Source organism: Ambystoma mexicanum, chromosome 8 (assembly GCF_040938575.1).
Source record: "Ambystoma mexicanum isolate Mex_15411 chromosome 8, UKY_AmexF1_1, whole genome shotgun sequence".
NCBI lineage: Eukaryota > Metazoa > Chordata > Amphibia > Caudata > Ambystomatidae > Ambystoma > Ambystoma mexicanum.
In genome coordinates, this window is record NC_090929.1 from 1,466,690,593 (window position 1) to 1,466,710,554 (window position 19,962).

The window sequence follows — 19,962 nt, forward strand, 5'->3', positions numbered from 1 at the left end:
GAGTATGATTGTGTACGATCAAATCTCTCCCCAATATGTTAACTGGTGTCTTACGGGAATACAATAATGGAATGGTCAGGTCATGCTATCCAATAGTGATAAGTAAAGCCTCTGTAAAAGGAATCATAGTCGTCTCCACAGAAAATCCTTGTGCATTCATGGCAATGCCAGACATTGGAAATCTATCCCTTCTCGGATAGGAATCAATTGGGCCCCCATATCTAACAAAAAGGATAATATTTTGTCACCTATCATTACCGCAACTCTCAGTTCCTCTTGTGGGTCTGATGTAACAGATAGGATGGAGCACATCAAGTCTTCTGGTGGGCTGTCCTGTGGGTATATATCCAGTCCTGTGCTGACAAAAGGATTTCCCCCACTGTTACACCCCTATACCATGTGTGGGTGCTTGTGGCAATATATGTTCTGTGGTGTTGCTGCATTCTGCATTGGTACTTGCTGTATCTGCATCAGGGGCTTGCTGTGTATGTATTGGTACTTGCTGTGCTAGCTGTGGCACCCCTTGCTGCATCTGCTGTATCGCTGGCGCTTGTGTCTGATACTGCGTGTGATGTTGGGCATAATATTCGGGTGGCTCTGTGCTATATGGTGGGAGGTAAGCGGTCCCCCCTCTTGGACCACCTTGTCAGTTCTGTTGCCTTCCTTCCCTGCTTCCACATTGTTTTGAAATGTGGCCCATCTTCCCCCATGTCCAACATTGCTGTGACTGTCCCCCAAATCTAGGTTGTCCCCCATTGAACCCTCCTCCTCCTCCTCCTTGTGGAACTTAGAATCCACACCCTCTGCCCCTGAGTGCAAACCCTCACCCTCGTGGGAAATAAGTATCCTCTTCCTGTTCCTGCAAAATGTCCATTCAGTGTTGGCTGGGCCCCTGTGTAAGGACTTAGCCTTGCTGGTCAATACTGCCCCTTCCACTGTGAATTTTGACAGTTTCTTCTGAACTAATCTTGCTTCCTCAGTCTTCCTGTCCTCAACATTCTTTTTGTCTTTCTCTTGTTTTAACAGACAATGATGAACAATAGTCAGTTGAATCTCCGCCCAAGTCTTCACTTCCTTTTTCAATTTTCTTTCCACTTCCTCGGGAAGTCCCTGGCATAAAATGTGATAAAAGATTGTTATTTTTTATCCCACAGTTCTCTAATTTGTAGCCTCCATTTTAATAACATTTCCAGAATATACATAGTTGGATCTTTGTCCGCTCTCATTTTATGAGTCATAATAGCGTTCATGTCGGAGGAGTCTGGCTACTGAACCCTAAATGCTCTCCATACGTTAGCTCGACATAAGAGGGTGCTCAGTGTCATGGCCACTGGTCAAGGGCCATTACCTTGATGCTCCAAAGATTCCAAATGGACCCAGTCCTGGCTCCTTTGGTGCCAGGCTCGTATGAAAGTGGGCTCTGCACACTGTGTGCCTAAGGCACGTGCATCCAGGCCGGGGGTGGCCATACAAAAGCACAGGAAGCACGTGCAGAAGTCGGAGGGAGTGCTAAGGTGGGGCCACACGGCGGGCTTAAGGGGAGTGGCTGGGGCCAGGCTATATAAGCCAGCCCCACCTGCATGCAGGTGCTTCGCGTTAGTCTGCTGTGTGCAGCGTAACGCTTAACACCATCTACAGCTCCTTACCTGTTTCCAGCTCTGCACGTTTCTCTTCAGTCTCTGGAACTCCATCTTCAGCGCGCACCTACTTGACTCCAGCCACACCATCGCTCGAAGCGCAGTTTAGCCGATTCCAACTCTGCAGCTTCCATGCGCATCTTACCCGTTCCGAACACCCAACGATGTGGGAGACATCCTCTGGCTCAGCATCCTCACGGATTCATCCATCTGGCAGCCGACAGGTCCTCAGATAACCGCTCTCCATCAAGCGCCGCCGGGCCGTACCTGAAAGGGGAAAAGAACGCACAAGGTTAGCAACTGCAGAAACATTTAAGGCTTGGTCGCGCAACACTCAAACCTTGCATACCATCCGGAAACTCAACTTACCTTTCAGTGAGGCCTTCCAAAATTCACCGCTGGCACCGTTTGAACCCACTTCCATCATCGCAACTCCGCGTGGCCATCTTCACACCTATTGGGGGAGAGAAAGGACATTACAAACATTATGGACAATAATCATTGGGGAAAGTCAATACAAAAAGACACAGACAATAATCACTGCTAAGAAAAACTTACCTTCGTGGTGGATTGGTCACAGCCGGTCTGGGCCACCACGCACATGGACCAGTGACGCAACTTGGTCCATCCACGGCGCCCCTGCTGAAAAAAAGCAGGACAGAGAGCTCATCCTTACAAAATAACTGGTAAAACCATATGGGAAAACGCATGCTCACCTCATTTTGGCACAAAGGGTTCGAGGGGGATCGCAATTCAACCGCAGCATTTTCATTTCCTCTTACCTTCTTCCAAGGGTATTGGCAGCAACCAGAGCAGTCCACACTACAGCAACTGGGGGTAAAGCCTGAGCCAGAGGAGTCCAGTCCAGGGAGGGCTCCAACCATGCCCCAATGTCCCCACAGAGACCAGGTGAGCATAACACTCAGTCATGATCAGTATTTTGTCCAATCACTCCAGAATGGCCGGCCTGTGTCCAAAATGTCATCTGCCCTCCTACCATATATGGCAGCAAGTAAGTCATCCCAGCTGTCATTTCTCCAATTCATAAATCCATTTACCTGCCCCCGATGTCAGTGTTGGCAGCTTGCAAACCAAATTATTTTTGTCCATCTGTGGCCACGGAATATATTGTGGAAGTCCTCCCCCTTTCTCTAATAAGGGGAACAGTGTAAACCAAGTGGCGTGTCAGATCACAGCCGTGCCCTTCGTCTTTGTCACTGGATTCGTCACACTGATTTTCTTTCGCCCTGGTAAATTTCTGAAACTGTTTAAATAGTGTTTTGTCCTCTAAGCTGCTTGATCACATTTATGGGTGTTTAGGGTAATGACTGGGTTCTGCCCTCCTCACTGGTTCTTCCAAGTCTAACCACGCTCTCTCTTTCCCTAGTCACATGCTTGTAGACTGGGCTTGTGCGGCCTCTTACTCATCTTTAATCATAGTATCGTCACTTTCATCCCCTTCATCATCTTGCCCGTCTTCAAAGTCATGGGGACTCGACCTACACATTGCACTCATCACTTCCTCCAATACATTCCTTCCTCCACATTGTGGAGACCCTTTTCTACTCCGCATCCTGTTGCTGGTACCATCCCTTGTGCTCCTGTACAGGTTACCAACGCTCCTCTTTATGGCCCCTTCTTCATCTGAAAGAGTAGTTTTCTCAAGAATTTCATATACTTCCTTGCGGCATATTTCTAAGCTTCTATCTTTCATCTCTTGTCTCTCTTTGTCTGACAGCATGCGTCCCCTGATAATATTGGCTTCTTTTCTCCATCTTTCTCTGCTTCATTTTATTTCTTGTCTATCTTTGTCCCTCTCTTCCTCCTTTTGTCTTTCTGAATCTCTTCATCTTTCCCTTTCTCTGTCTGTCTGCTTCTCATCTCTTCTCCCTGTCTGCATCTCACTTTTGGTTCTCATTTGTCATGCCTCTCCACTCACTTTCTCCCCTCCTAGACTTTCTCTTGCCCATCTCCAACTTCCCTTTCACTTTCTTTAAAAATCGGCCAAGCCCATTGCATCTAACTGGAGCATTTTCTGTCCTCCTACCCATTCATTCGGCACGATCGCCATCTCATCTTTGTCACTCAGCTTGTCTCTCATTCTCCAGACCTCCACGTCAGCTTCTGTCAATTTTGCCTGCAAACCATGGTGCTTGTCATATTCCACACATATGGACACTGATCTTTGTTTATTTACCTTTTCACCACTTACGTCTTCACGACTGTATGCATGTGGCGCATATATGGTATTAGTGTACCCTGCCGTTGTTTTTAATGTTCGTAATTGATATAATCCCATCTCTTCTAAGAGTGGATCACTACTCTGGGAAGGAAGGGGAGGAGACATGGGTGCTGGGACTCCATCATGCTGATTAAGCATGCATTCGTTAGTGTGTGGCTCGTCTATCTCTTCCGGATGCATTTTCCACAGTTCCAGAATGGCTAATCGATTCTGAAACTATTTTCCTTTATATGCAGTATGTGCCCATGTTGCAGTACTGACTTGGAGTGCGTACCTTCTTGCGGCCAGGGCATAAACATTTTGCCTGCAGTGTCCTTCACCCATTGGGTTTGGTACTGGACTATTATGTCCTTATAACAATGTAATGCTTTACACACATGAATAATGGGAGTGTCCCCCATGATAATACGTCACAGTTTTACTGACCACTCACTTACCAAGTTTTATCTCAATTTTTGGCTCACCCTACTTTACCTCTTTTCACACTTTTCTCCAACTAATACTTCCCTTTGGCATCTCTCTGCAAGACCATGCCTCCCACGTCACCCAATACTCCAAAACAATACTACAAATTACACTTGCTTGAAGCATTTCCCTTCAATCCTTCCGAGTGACACCACAGTTGCCACTCATCCTGAGCAGTCCCACTCCACTGCTCCCCCACTGGACCACACTCCACAACCTCACGTCCTCCACAATATACAATACACCACTAGGCACAAAAGTTCACTTTCCACAATATCTAAACATTACAACATGAGGCTCGTGCCAGCAACTACTACACAAATACACAACGGCCGTCTTCGCAACTCCAGGTGAGGTTATCTTTCTTTTTATTACTACCCCATAACAAGGTGTATCACATGAGCTTTCGTGACCCTTGTCAAAAGATATCTCTTCCCTCATCCGTTAATCTCATCACAATCCCCCAATATACAAAACAATCCCTTCCCCTCGTTTTGCCAGGCCTATGTCAATACTTACATCTGTGGATCCATGAGGGCCTTCAGTATGGAGTCTCCTTTAACAGCCAGCTGCCCTTCGTCTTATGTGACATCCTGCGGGGACCAGACAGGAATTTGCTCAAAGGGGGCTCCTGCCGGTCTCTCTGTTACGCATAATGCTTCGCTCTGCACAGCTCAACTCTGCAGCTTTCGGGCCACACACAGCGGGTAAGCCCTTCAACAATTTGAGGACTAACAAACCATCACCTCTGCTACCATCTGTAATGAAGGCCTGGGAAAACCCCAAAATTACGCAGTGGATCAGGAGTCAGAAGGTCTGAAATCTAATAATGGAAGTAGACAAAGTGAAAGTTAAAACCCAGCATTATGAACATCTAAACATATCAGTGACAGCATACAAGTGAAAAAGTGTTGCTCTCAGAGCTTCCATACAAAACAACATCATTTAAGGCAAATAATCATCATGAATGACATCACATAACAATCTTATTTACCAAAACATACAGGGAAAAGGGATTGGTTAATGGCATTGACTACATATGCATTGTATACGGGTTAAACCTCTAATTGGATCATCACAATCTCTGTCTCCTCCTGAGACCACTAGTATCAATTTAGATGTAATACACATCATCTCTGCGCAACTCTATTGGTTGGCATAATACATACTGGGAGGGCCTAACATCAGAGATTTAGATTAGTTGCCATTCTACTGACCAACCTCAGACAATTGACAGGTCGTCAAGACATCAGCTAGACAGGAGTATGGGGAAGAGGTCTGCAGACGTGTTTTCCTTTCAATTAAAAAAGATACCATCCCTTATTTCTAGGACAGGAGGCAGGGTGATTCCACTGTAGTTGGTCTTGCACGCGTCTCGTGGTTAGGACTATGCGGAAGAAGTGAGGCAGGTGTCCTATCTGTGTCCATTGCTAATTAATTGATGGGAAGTATTCTTCTTGGGTTCTGGGACTTCTTATCTTGTGCCTTTTCTGCAGTGTTGGGACCCTCCCTAATTTCTCAGTAAACTTGACTTGGTCTGCATAGCTAATGTCTGAACTCTGAGTGAATCTGTTATTCTGTAATTTTAGCATTTTGAGTGCTCAAGTTCTTTATTTTACTTAGAAGCATAGTGTGGCTTCGATTTTGGAAAAGATGGCTGCCTATTACTGTCGCGTTTCTCTTAGTGAGCTAAATACTTGTGTCGGATCATGTAGCATTCAGCTTATTTATTGCTTATATTTCAATTCTTCATGTCTTATGGATGCAATGTTGATAATATTCATGACCTAGTGTATACCTTCTTCATGTTGCATGCACATTTGATTTGTGTCTAATAAATGCACATGTAATGTTTCATCGGGAGTCTAGGTATTGTCACCATATTAGTTTAGATTGTGTACACATTCTGCTGTACTGGTCTGGTATATGGGCAGTACGGCTGCCTTAGTAACATTTCTCACCTGTGTGATATTGGGTCGGCGGGGCTGTAGCTATGCACAATGTATTCATCTGCCCCTCAACAACACAATCTCAGCCCTTCAATGGTGGCTGCACCTTCCCTAGATGCTAGCAACCCCATCTCCTTCGCTGGTTGAACTCCCACTGCCTCCTTTACCAATGCTTTAAGTTTAAGCCATAAAACACTAGAAACATGCCATCCCATAAAGTCCAGCCAGTTTATATACAGTTCTCTATAAGGGCTGAGCAATGATAGGTTAACAGTGTAGAATACCAACAACATCCTGAACTTGATCGAAGACCATCAGCTGGCCTGCTTGCCACTACCCTATGTATGGTTCCCCCAAACTACACTGGTTCAGTAGTCTGTGATGGTTTCAAAGTCCAAGCATGGAATTCCACCAACAAAGGAAGTGGGGGAGCAGGGTGGATCCTCTACATTGTGCACTGCCCATTTGGACGCCTGGAGAAAGGCCCTTATTTTTGGCATCCCTTACCTAAAAGACAATGCTCTTCTGCCAGGACTTCTACATGTTGCAACGCTTAGTTTCCTATCCTGTCAAGGATATCCTCACTACTGAACTCTTGAAAGCACCCTAATCTCGAAAGCATGTTTCAACCAGTTGTTAGGGCTACAAAGACATTACTTTTTACGGCAACCCATAAACTTGGTTTTCCTCTCCTGGTCCACTCAAACCGCTAACTAAACGTGAACGATGGGGGCATTGAGAAAGGCCTCCAACCCACAAGGCCAAGCTCCAGACATTAAAAATGTCATGAAAGTGTACTTCTAGCTCTACCTGAAAATTGCCATGTGCACAAAGATGTTCTAAATGTAGTTAAATAATGGAGATGTACCAAAATCACGGATGTGGAGCTACAACACCTTTCAATGATAGAGAAACACATTGTTAAAATCACATACATGTAGACAGATAACTTCATAATCTCTATAAAATGGCACAGAGTGCTGGAATGGATAAACCTCCACATGCAAAGCAGGTTTGTGCTATTTGTCCCCAAAACATATTTCTGCCAAATCAGCAGTGCACTAAATACTTTGAACAGTCGTGTGATTTTTTTAACCCTTTTCACTGCCTTCCTATCGAAATTGAGACATGTATAAATCCTAAGTGCGGTGAAAGGTTAAACAATTTTAGAGTTAAATAACTATAGGGATTGGGCCCGCCAGTGACTGATCAGTAAACATTGTTAAAATGTGTACACAGAATCTTGCAGTTGAGCTCACTGTACATGGGCACAGGGTGTCCTTTGGGTTATAGCGTTTCCTGCATAGAACTTAAGACACCACTGTGCCCTAGGGGTGCGGCATGGTTGGCCTGTAGTTTGTCAAACCACTGTTAAATTCCTGGTGGAACGTTTACTATATACCACAGATTTCTTTGGAAGAAATCACATGTGCCGAAAGGAGGATGGGGTTTTCCATCTACAGGTGACTATGCTCTAAAAGAAGGAACCTGTTCAGGTCAGGATAGATTTTGACTGTGCAGTGGGTCTGCTTAGGTGACCACCACCACCGTGCCTTTGTTTAGTGTGCAGTTTACAGAACTCGGCCTCAAAGAAGGGCTGAAACAGCTTGGAGCAAAGTCTTTACTTTAGTCGAACAGAAGAATAAATACAACCTTCACAGTGCTTGCCTCCCAAACCATGGAACACCCTACCACTCATCATAAAAGCTATTGAGTCAGGAAATTCAGGAAACATGTTATTGGTTGGCTACTGAACAAAGAGTAGCACATACCTCATCTATCCAACATCTGTGAACTTTGCCACTTCCTTAACTATGCCTGTAAATTGTGTAAATTGCTGTATAATGAAAATGTATATATCACACTATGTAACCGTTTCCTTAAGCGCCCTTCTACCTCTGGGTCTGGAGCGCTATATAAATAAATAAAACAAACAAACAAACAACATGGTGCTTCTAAGCTTACCTCTTTTAAACTTTTCCTACACTGGAATGGGGGTGATTGAAGCTAAATACTTTAAGAGAGATTGCGTAGAGTTCTGTATTTATGTATGAAACAAAGTTCACATTCTTACGCTTCACTACCAAATAAGATTGTCCAATACCAATTTCTTCTTCCCCCATTTTCCTGCTTATTTTTGTGGATTGTCGCAGTATAAAAATCTCCCATCACTGCTCCAGTAGAGAAGCATAATAGAGAATTAAGATTATCGCTTATCTGACGTCCTTGTATTTCTCAAGAAGCATTCTTCCACCGGCCCACAGTTAGAAGACCACCCACCATGTCCAGTGGTAGAAGTGTACCGAAAAAAGTAGTGGAACTGTGGTATTGGCAGGGGAGAGGGTAGGCGGAAGCACAGTGCAACATATTGCAGCAGAGGCATTTCAATAGTCTAAGTGACTGTAACTAAGGCTCTGATTACAATGTTGCATTTGCACAGGGACATGAATTGACAAATCCCCTATATAGAATGGTGAATATAGTCATAAAAAGTAGAGGAATGGTGTCGGGGGGAAATTCTGCCGGGGTCGGCCGGGCCGTCCGCAGACCTCCGGGCAGGGAGGCCCCAACTCCTCCCGTATATCCCAGATGAGAGAGTATGAGACACACGCAAGAAGCAAGGTGACTCTGCTGTTTATTAGACAAAAACGGCAGGGATGGGTCAAGGAGCGTACGCGTCCGTCCTGACACACACACAATCGTAGGGCTCGCAGGCCCTTTTTACCTTGATATGACGCGCTACTTGCGTCACATTAAAAAGTTAGTAAAAAACCTATCGCCACTCTTAATTGGTTACTCGAGTGGTAGGGTTAGTATAGCACACGTATAGAGAATAATATGAGTGGATGAAGGTTAGTCAGGTGATATATCTGGGTTGTCCCTACAATTAGATACATGAGAATTGTTACATGGAGACCCCTGATGATTGGTTAAAGCTAATGGCGTCAGTGATAGGAGCCCCATGTTCCGATTGGTGCGCCCGTGAGCTTCCCAGCCTGGGACCATCGCTGTTCCCAGCTCTCGGTGTACCTGCAATTTGCAACAATGTTTCACTATGGGTACGTGCAGACAATGTGAGGATTTATTCATAGCTGGAGGGCTGGCTGCTCCCACTGTCGCAGATGTCCATTGAGCCTTTTTAGTTGTATCTGCTTATGTCTTGTAACGAGAGATCCAGACGCTTTCTTTCTCCTGGGCTTGACATCATGTCAGGTTCGGCTTGGTCACGTGAGGAGAGACCGTGTTTGAGGCATAATTCTGCACAATTAATATTGTTTTTCCACTGTGTGTCTGGTTTAATTTGTAGGTGTGACTTTAACATTGGTGCGCGGCGTACGAGGTTGCAACATCGTGCCCTTGATGATTGGCTTTTGGAATGTGAGTTTGCAACATTGCGACCTTGGCTGGTTGCTTCGCCGGGCTCATTCTGCAGGATCAGCAACCTGACTCTTGTTTTGTTAATGTCCACGGGAGCTCTTGCTTGCGGCCTACTTAGGCCTAGTGTATAAGTGGGTCCGTCTGGTGCACAGGTGCTTTAGGTTACCGTACCATATAGTTTCAAGACCAGTATCATGTCTTCATTATATTTCTCATGGTGGCAACTGGTTTTAAGAGAAGCGTGAGCAAGCTTTTTAGATGAGTTCATGACGCGTCTTGCGTTTCTGCATTTTGAAAGCCTATGTAGAAAATAAAGATGCACGTCCGTGAGTATGTCTGTCGCCTACGTCATAGCACTGGGTATATTCTTCGTGTAGATTGGTGCGGGAGTGTCCAGTGTGTAGATTTGCACAGGTGTGCTTAACCGTTGGCTAGGTCGTCATGGCATCTCTAACGACGTGTAGATTTTAGTCTAGTTGGTCCGTGCCACAGGTGTCAGCATGGCTAGTGCGGGCTGCTGGGCAGGCAGATGGACACATCCGTATGTTCCTGTACCAGGGTATCTGGTCGTCTGGTAAATGGACAAACTCTTCTCGTGGCGGGTGTCTGGGTCGTGACCCTTTAGGCCAAGCGCGAGAGGTGAAGGACGGGAGCCTGGTCTTCCATTCTCCCACTTCAGTCCCCCCTCTGGTCGACTTGTCGACCACAAACATATCCTTTTCGTTATCTCCTCTTACTCGCCATATCTTAGTTATTCCTCCTAGATATCCATAGTGGTTCACATGATCTTCAAATGACCAATACATATATTCACAGGTTCCTCCAGGAGTACAGTATACCCATTTCCCTATGTAGCTCCTGGGGTTTCTTGGGTTCTCGATCTTCACCGATGGTGGGTCTAGATGGTTGGTGATGATCTGGTTGCGCAACTTCTCCCTCTCCTGTATTATTACGCTTGTGTGTTGGCCGTCATCTGCTGGCATCAAGGGGTGCATACCCACCATTTCAAGCAACTCATCAGTGGTACGTGCCTTCCGGGCTTTCCAAAATCTTTTTTTTTTTTTTTTAAATATATTTATTGATTTTTCAAAGAAACCTATACAACCAGCATCATCAACATAGCAATCAGTTATATATCCACAATAACTTCCCATTCCCTCCTCCCCCCATGCGAACCCGGACCGGGGTTGCGCGGTCTGCCATTGGTGTTAGGGTGAGCCCGGGCTGTCCAGGTCCTCACCTGAGGTACTGACTTCTTTGGGACGGAACAGGGCTGTCGTGAGGGCTATCCATTGCAAGAGGTCTTCCGAGTCACCTGTTTCCTGCTGTCGCTGTGCCAGCTCCCAGGCCCCGGTTTCAGCCACAGACCACCTACGGAGGTCTTCCCACCATGTCACAAGTCTAGGGGCCCTGGGGCACTTCCAGGCCATTGCGATGTGCCTTTTTGCGAGGATGTACATCAAATCCTTGAGCCTATTAAGGGGTTTGTTTTTTTTGCCTCGCGGATATGAGCCCAATAGACATTCCTTAGGGGATTGCACGTCTAGCGTTATGTCCTCCTCCGCTATCCTGGTCTGAATTTGCGACCAGAAGGTTTGTATATCCGGGCAGGCCCAAAACATGTGGGTCAGTGAAGCCGCGGGTTCTTGGCACTTGGGGCACGGCACTACGCAGGCGCCATTGAATCTCGAGATGACAGCAGGGGTAAGGTAGGCCCTGTGGATGATGTAAAATTGGATAAGCTGGAATCGGGCATTCCTGGAGACTTTTTTATGGTAGTGTGTTATTGTTTCCCACTCCGTGTCTCCGAATAGCGTGTTTAGCTCGGCTTCCCATTTACCCTTGCATGTGAGTTCGTTATGTGTGGTGTTGTCAATTAGGATCTCATAAAGCCTAGAGGTTTCGTGACCCCCCCTCTGCAACGCCCACCAAGTTCTCAATGGTCTCGTGTCCGGCGCATTGGGATTCCGCTTCCGGCCATCGCTTCCTAAGCCTGTCCATCACCGCCCCATGCAAAAGGAACTGACCCAGTGGAACCCCAGTCAACTTGTGCAGTTCGGAAAATGTGTGAGTGCCCTGGTCATCTATCAGATCGCACAGGGTGGCAACACCGGAGGGTTCCCACATGTTCCGGATCGCCTTCCGGTCCTCCGGTCTAGTGGACATGATGGCGGCTATAGGGATTTGTGGGGAGTAGGGGTCGGTCAACCTGACCGATTTGCAGGCCCGACTCCAGATCTGAGTGCCTAGGCGGATGAGGTGAGCAACCAAGATGCGTCTGGGGGCTGCAATAGGCGTGTGTCCGTCGTGGCATCATCGGCCATCCACTGGATCACGTGCTTAAGCTGGGCCGCTATGTAGTAGAGCTCAAAGTTAGGGGTTTTCAGGCCTCCCCTCTCGTACGGTCTTTGAGTTATGTCTAGGGCAACTCTGTGCCTCCCCTCCCGCCATAGGAGTTTCCTACATAGTTTGCTCAGGTCTTTGAAGAAACGTTGGGGGATGTTGTAGGGGACGTTAGTGAAGAAATGTAGAAGACGCGGGAGTGCAACCATTTTAAGGAGTCCCGCCCTGCCAGCCATTGAAAGGGGCAATTTACACCATAGGTCAATTGATTTAGCCAGTCCCTCCTTAGCCCTGCCCGTGTTTAATGCATGTTCGGCTTCGGGGTGCCGGTGGATCGCGACGCCCAGATATTTGAACGTGGTGGGTTCCCATTTAAGGGCCAGAGGGGGGAGGTGTTCTTTCTTGGTTTCACTAAGTGCAGCCAGGGGGAATAGGCAAGACTTGCCGTGGTTAATCTGGATCCCGGTGCATCTGTGGAACCCATCTAGGGTTTCGAGAATGTAGGGGAGAAGAAGTTCGGGATCCCTTAGGTAGAGGAGCATGTCATCCGCATACATGGAGACAAGGTGGTTCACTCCATTTACCACTATCCCCCCGTCTCCATACTCCTGCCTAAGGTATGCCGCCACTGGTTCAATCGCCAGGATGTAGAGGAAAGGGGATAGGGGGCACCCTTGCCGAGGGCCCCTGGCCCGGCTCCATTTTTCCGAAAAGGTGTTGTTGGTTCGCACTCTGGCTGTGGGATTAGTGTAAATGAGTTTGACCCAATTCAAGAAAGCTGTTCCGATCCCCATCTTGGCAAGGGTGGCGTAGAGCCATGTCCATCGGACCGAATCAAAGGCCTTAGTGGCGTCTAGGGACACAACTGCATATTTACCGGGCATGCCGTTTGTGCTGTGTATCACATGATGCAGCCTTCGCAGGTTCTCAGACATGGAGCGGCCCTGCATGTAGCCTGTCTGATCTTGGTGTATAAGGTACGGGACGGCTGTACGCAGCCTTCTGGCCAGTAGTGCGGTGAGGATCTTATTGTCTACATTCAGCATGGATAAGGGGCGGTATGAGCCACAGTCAGAGCTTTCCTTGCCGGGCTTAAGTAAGGGGATGATGGTGGCTTCAGTCATGGAGTCGGGGAGGTGGCCTGTTTCATACGCCTCGTTGTATACTTTGGACAGTAGGGGGGCCAGTATGTCCTCATAGGTCTTATAAAATTCGCCCGGGAGACCGTCCGGTCCCGGCGTTTTACCGGAGGGCAGTGACCTAATGGTGGCTGCGACCTCATCTGGGGTGACGGGGCCTCCGAGGGGATCTGCCAAATGGTCCTCCAGGCGAGGGAGCCTGATGGCGTCCAGGGCGTCTTTGATCGCGTGGTCTGGGGGCGGGGCTGGGTCGGAGTAAAGGGTTTGGTAATATTGCTTAAACACTGCGTTAATACCCACTTGCGTGTGAAGGGTCAAGCCGTCTGTATTACGGATGGAGCATATGGGGTGTCTGGGGGTTTCTCGTTTATAAAGCCATGCAAGAAGTTTCCCGGGTTTGTCGCCCAGGGCGTGATTCCTTTCCGTGAATTTGGTATAGCTGAGCCTCCCCAGCGTCTCCCAGTGTGTTAAGCATGTTTGTTTAAGTTCGATCATTTTCTGCAGGTGGGTGGGATCAGGGGATGGGGTGGCTTCGAGGTCTTGGAGTTCGATCTCAGCGTACTCTAGCAGGGTCGTGATGGATTTCAGGGCCCCTCCGGCCGCGGCTATCATTTCCCCTTTAGTTACCACCTTGTAGGCTTCCCATGCTGTGCCCAAGTATCTGACGCTATCAATGTTGGTTTGCCAGTAGTGTGTGGAACCCTCCCTGATTTGTTCATTGAAGGCTTTGTCTAATAGCGCTTCGCTTCTCAATTTCCACGTCGGGATGGGGGGCCTGGGGGCTGTGGTCACCCACGAGGTCATCAGTGGGGAGTGGTCTGAAAGCACCCTGGCCAGATACTGCGTATCCTCAAACCCGGCCACGTGCTCTTCGCTAATGAACAGGCAGTCTATCCTGGTGTGGACCTTATGTGGGGGGGAGTAGAAGGAGTAGCCTCTGATTCCGGGGTTTTGCGCTCTCCACAGGTCTTTCAGGGCATATTGCTGTGTGAGGGCGTTCAGTATCTTGGCGGGTGGGGAGGGGTCACCATGCTTACTATCCGATCTATCTATGCGAGGGTTTAAGGTACAGTTGTTGTCGCCTCCCCATATCGTTATGCATTTGTTACTCGGGGACAGCCGGGCGTACAACGAACAAAAGAAAACAGTGGCATCATGATTCGGGGCATAGGTGCAAATCAGGCGAACGTCACGCCCCTCTATGGTGCCCTGAATTAGGGCCATCCTACCTTCATTGTCCGTTTTGGTGTGGATCAACTTGACTGGGACAGAGGGGGCAATCCATATCAAGACTCCTCTGTAGTAGGTGGAGTAGGAGGAACCCACGAGGGTACCTCGCCAGACCTTAGCTAGCGCTGCAAGCTTAGGGCCACATAAGTGGGTCTCCTGAAGGAGAGCGATTCCGACTCTGTGGCGCTTCATGTAGGCGTGAATGTGGCGCTGTTTGATGTAGCTGTTTAGTCCCCTGACGTTCCAGGACATGACTCTGATCCTCTCAGCCATAGTCTAGGTGTGGTCGTGTGGCTGTGGGAAGCCTGAGGTTGAGGTGTTCGGCGAACTTGGTCATCATGGTAGCAATTCCGCTGCGCTTGGTCCCGGTCCGGTTTATGTCCGATTCAAACTGTGATCCCAACTTGGGGTTCAGACCCCCATGAACAACAACGTCTAACTTAACTACAAACACAACTTCAAACACAACACGTCTAGCGAGGTTGCCCTTGCTCTGACATCCCCGTTTCTGCCCCATCAGACCGAGGTCTTCCGGTGCCCTACGGGCGGGTGAGCTCACCCAAATTATCCTGGGGATAGGAGAGGGGCTACCTCCGAGGGTGTTATCAGGAAGTGCGCCACGACCGGCGTGGCTCCGGTACCATCAGTGTCGCCACTCTTACTGGCATATTAATGTACGATCGGCTACTGCAGCCAGTAAGTGGTGAGAAGAAGTCCCTTTGTTACAGGCGGCTAGGGCCCGCGCTGCCTCCGTTCAATGTCTGGGATCTGTTCACTGTCCATCCATTCGCAGGCCTCTGCGGGAGTGTCAAATAAGTGTGCCTTATTGTTGTGCAGGACCTTGAGTCTGGCCGGGTAGAGGAGTAGGTAGCGCAGGCCTGCCTCCTTGAGTCTTGCCTTGGTGTGGTGGAACTGGGCCCTGCTCCTTTGAACCTGCAAGGTGTAGTCGGGGTATATTGCAATCTTCGCGGCGTCCCTCTGTATGGAACCGCCCATCCTGGTAAAGGCCAAAATGGATTCCCTGTCCCTGTAGTTGAGGACTTTGGCTATTATGGGTCTGGATGGGCTCCCCGGTGGCGGCCTCCTGGCTAGGGAGCGATGGGCTCTTTCTATGGTGAAGCCCTGCGACAGTTTCCCAGCCCCAATTTCCTGTATTAGCAGGTTCTCGATGTAGTTAGTGGGGTCGCTGCCCTCGATACCCTCGGGCAGGCCGATAATTCTGATGTTGTTCCTGCGGGCCCTTCCTTCGGCCTCCTCAGCCCTGTCTTCCAGATTTTTCACTCTTTGCGCCAAAATGTCCACATCCTTTAAGAGTTGAGTTTTGGCGTCGGTGTTGTCTCGGACTTGGATCTCAAGAGCGTCCGTTCTGCCGGTAATAGAGCGCACATCCTGCCTCAATAAGTTCAGGTCGATGGCGACCGCATCTATTTTGTCCTCCATGGTTTTCTGGAGTGTCTTGATGGCCTCTAGCAGTTGGGAGTTGGCCGGCTCGGGCCTCTCGGAGCCCGACGCCTACCCCGGGGCTGGAGCCTCCCTCGGTCCGGTCACTCCAGCGGCCGCGAAGGACTCCATGGTGGTTTGGCGGTGTTTGCTTCGGGCGCCCTTAGTGGTCATGTCCTGTCCGCGGGATCCGCCAGGCCTCGGCGGGCACTGTACAGTCCACTGGCGCCGTGCAGGAGATGCTTCGTGAGGGGGGGTTGTGTGTCGTCCACCCGCCGGGCAGTGTCAATGGGCCGCTCGGCGGGGCGGTCGGGCACAATCCTGCTGTAAGGCTCTTCGCTCCGGGCCCGGCGGCGGTGCAGTTAAGGCCGCCCCGGGTGCCCCCCCTCCGACTCCTTACCGCACTTCTTCGGGACGCAGGAGCGTAAATCTCAGCTTAGGCCACCACCGCCGCTTCAGTTCGAGTTCCACTAAGGCAGATCCCTGGTGGGCTCCTCTGGGGTCGATCACAGGGCTCCGCTACAGCACTGGGCCGGGGATCATCATGGCCGCCATTTCCTGCCTTCGCATGGCGTTCTGTTTCTTTTCGCTGGTGCGGGCCAACAGAGGGACGTGAGGTTCCCAAACTTCGACAGCAGGCGGGACACACCTTCACACGACCTGTGTTCGTTTTTCAGATGACTGCAGTCAAGTTAAGCGATGGTTGGCGGCCGATCCATAATCGTATCAAGCGGAGCTGCGCCGAACACGTCTCTCCTACATGGCGGTTAGCCACGCCCCCCGCTTTCCAAAATCTTATTATGATCAGTGTAGCTCCAGCCAAAATAGTACAACCCACTATAATTTTCAGTCCATCTGACAGCCAGGATGGCATCCATGACCATAATAGTGAAAACCAGCTCTTATCCTTGTTTACACCGTTACTTTCATCCATCATTTTGGAGTGCATCTGGGCCAATTGTGAAACTGCTTCTGTCAGTGTACCATTGTCAGCATCGTTGGCAGGAATGAACGTGCAGCATGATTGTCCTATCTTTGCACAAACACCTCCTTCCATTGCTGTGAGAAGGTCCAACACATATCTGTTCTGGAGTGCTACCATCCTTATAGCTCGCAGCTCCTCTTTTATTGCGTTGAATCCATTTACTGTAGAATTGATGGTCATCATTAGTTCCCATCTAGTTATCTGGAGCCATTTTGCGTTTGCGTAAGCCTGCAGTCCCGGATGTATTATTGAGGAGAAGAACATTGCTGCTCTGCTGAATAGTCTGTGTTCTGGCGGTATTGAAGTAAGTCCCGTTTCCGACCTTCCCCACAGGTAATTTTCTGTCAGAGGTTCTCCTTGCCTTTTCCTTCTATTTAGGACAGTATCATTTCCGTTGGTCCTGTTCCTTTGCTCCTCCTGAAGTGGTGCAGATCTCTTTTTTCTCTTGTCCCCTTCATCCATTTTGGGAAAGTTCGCCACATTGACATGCTTCTTGGGTACCACTAGTGATGGTACATTGACGTGCACCATTGTGCACACACCATTCCACAGGGGAGGCAGTGTATGGTATGCTTTTTCTCCACAAGCCCAATAATGGTCCATTATTACTGCTGTTCCTGCTCCCCCCTCAGGTAACTCCATCACACTTGCACAGTTGGTGTTATATCCTACGTCCACCTCTCCTTTATGCTGGTAGCATACCTTGGACGCAGTCAGCGGCAGTATTGTTATTGGGTCTTCATCCGTCTCCACCCACGTGAGCATTGGTACGTACTTTATCCATGTCGTCCAACATCGGTGATTGTGTGCCTCGATAGTTGAGATAGTTTCTTTTGTTACCATGTTACTGCCAATCACTCCCAGCTGTTGTCCAGGTACACCTTCCCGGTTATCGTCACCAGCGGCCTCTCCCAACATCCTTGTTTACCCGGAACTTCAGTGGCGTACCAATCACATGGTAGATACTGCAGTGTTACTTTCTTTGTTTCTCCTTTTGCAGGACCACTTGTTATGTATCTGAATGCTTCAGCATGTAAACTGCTCTTGTGGTAACTCAAATAGGTCTTGAGGAAGTTGTTTTCATATGGGTATGAGTCTCGTGTTTTCCATGTCATATGCACCACTGTCCCTTGAAATCTTCCTTTCGTTTGGAACAGTGCCAAGTACATTATGCACCGTGCTGTCTTTTCATCTATTTCTGTGGCAACAAATGTTCGAGAAGCACTCATGGCGTATGGTATTAATGAGCAAACGTAGCAGCTATCCTCTGTTGTCTGCTTACCAATGCGGGTCATGTGTTGGTACCATATGTTGTTTGAGACATGTGCTGAATCTTGTATATAATTATCAATACCTTTATTGTCTGAGTATGTGCTGCGTTTAACTCTAATTTGCTTGGGTGTAATTTTACTACTATCACCTGACGTAACACCTGTTGCAGCAGGGGACGGGGGTGTATTAGGTTTGGGTGCAGCAATAAAATGAATAGCATAGCTGTACTGCCATACAGAGGCAGCCAAGAACCCGGTGATCATCAAAATCCCTATTAGTTTTATTACATATGCTAATTTCACCGGCATTTTGCTCTTACCTTGCTGCAGTCCTGGCAGCGTATTCTTGCGACGTTAAAGTTGCCCGCCTGAAAATTCTCAAAATGCTGGTTACTAAATGTTAGTTGTTATTTTCTTTAAGCTCTCCCTATCAAATAGTCATTCAGTGCCCAGGCGAAGAGCTGTTCCCACGCTACTCTGAGTGATCTATCTCTTAGGACCGGCAAGTATGGGTGGAGGTGGGGCATTGAATATTCTATGGCCAGGAGGAATGCTGTGTAGTAGACACGTACCCTTCTCCTTTTTAGGTACGTCGGCCTTTTTATTTCGTATACAAATTGGTGTGACAATTCTTCTGGGTAGTTATCGTCTGGGAGTACCATCTACGCCTGGGCAGTGAACTTGTTAGTTATCTATTTTCTTAACAATACAATAATACGCAGTTCCTGTATGTGCGAGAGAAGAGAAAAAGAGAACATTCACGTGTTTACATGTGTATTTGTGCAGGCAATGTCCTTTAGTTCAGTTATTACTATATTTGGGGGTCAATAGGCAGGGGGGTTTAGGCTCACTTGGCGAAAGTATTTTTACTCTTTGAGCGTGTGACCATGGGGTGGGCAGTATGGGGATCACCCCTTTCTTCGTCAGTTGTCGTCCCCGGGGAAGCTGGGAAGTGACAGGGTATGGGAACAACTGGGTCTTTGGCTGTGGTAGAACTCTCTTCCGTCGTTGGTGATGTTGTTGCTGTTTTCCCAATGGACCTGTCGGCGGCGCTGGGGCGGGTCTGTAGTTTGTAGATCTTTACATCATGTAGGTGGTTCCAGGCACGCTTGTCCTTTAACTTTACTGCTCTTGTTGATACTTCCTCTACTAGATGGGGGCCAGTAAATCTTTTATCATTCCATTTCCTGTTGAAATTGCGAAGTAGCACGTGGTCACCTTTAGCAAGTTTACACAGGTTTTCCTTTTCCAATTCTGTATTGGCGCCTTCTTGTTGATTGTTGGTAGACCCGCCCCGTGTGCGCTCGAGCTGTTGAGACACAAACACAACACTAGTAATCAAAGAAGACACATATTGGTACATTTCATCACCTAACACACTCGCTGTGCTTTCGTGATCAGTGAATGTCCTTGACGTTGGCGTTAGGGGAAGGCGCATTTGACGTCCGGTAACCACCTCGTGTGGGGTGAGGTGGTGGTCAGACCCTGGCCTATTCCTCAATTCAAATAGGGCTAATGGAAGGCAATACAACCAGCTTTTCTTTGTTGTTTGTTGTATCTTTGCAATTGCCTCCTTTAATAGTCTATTCAGGCGTTCACATACACCGTTGGCCTGTGGGTGGTATGCACATGCAAATTTGTGTTTTATGCTCAGCAAGGATGTGATATGCTGGAACATTTCGTTTGCGAAATGCGGGCCATTGTCTGATCTTAACACTTCGCACACTCCCCACCTGGGGAAGACCTCCCTCACTAGGAATTTGGCTGCTCTAAATGCATCTGGGTGTGAACAGGGCCCTGCTTCAATCCACCTAGAGAATGGGCATACTACTACAATCATATACCTATTACCTTGACATATGTTGATCATATCAACATAGTCA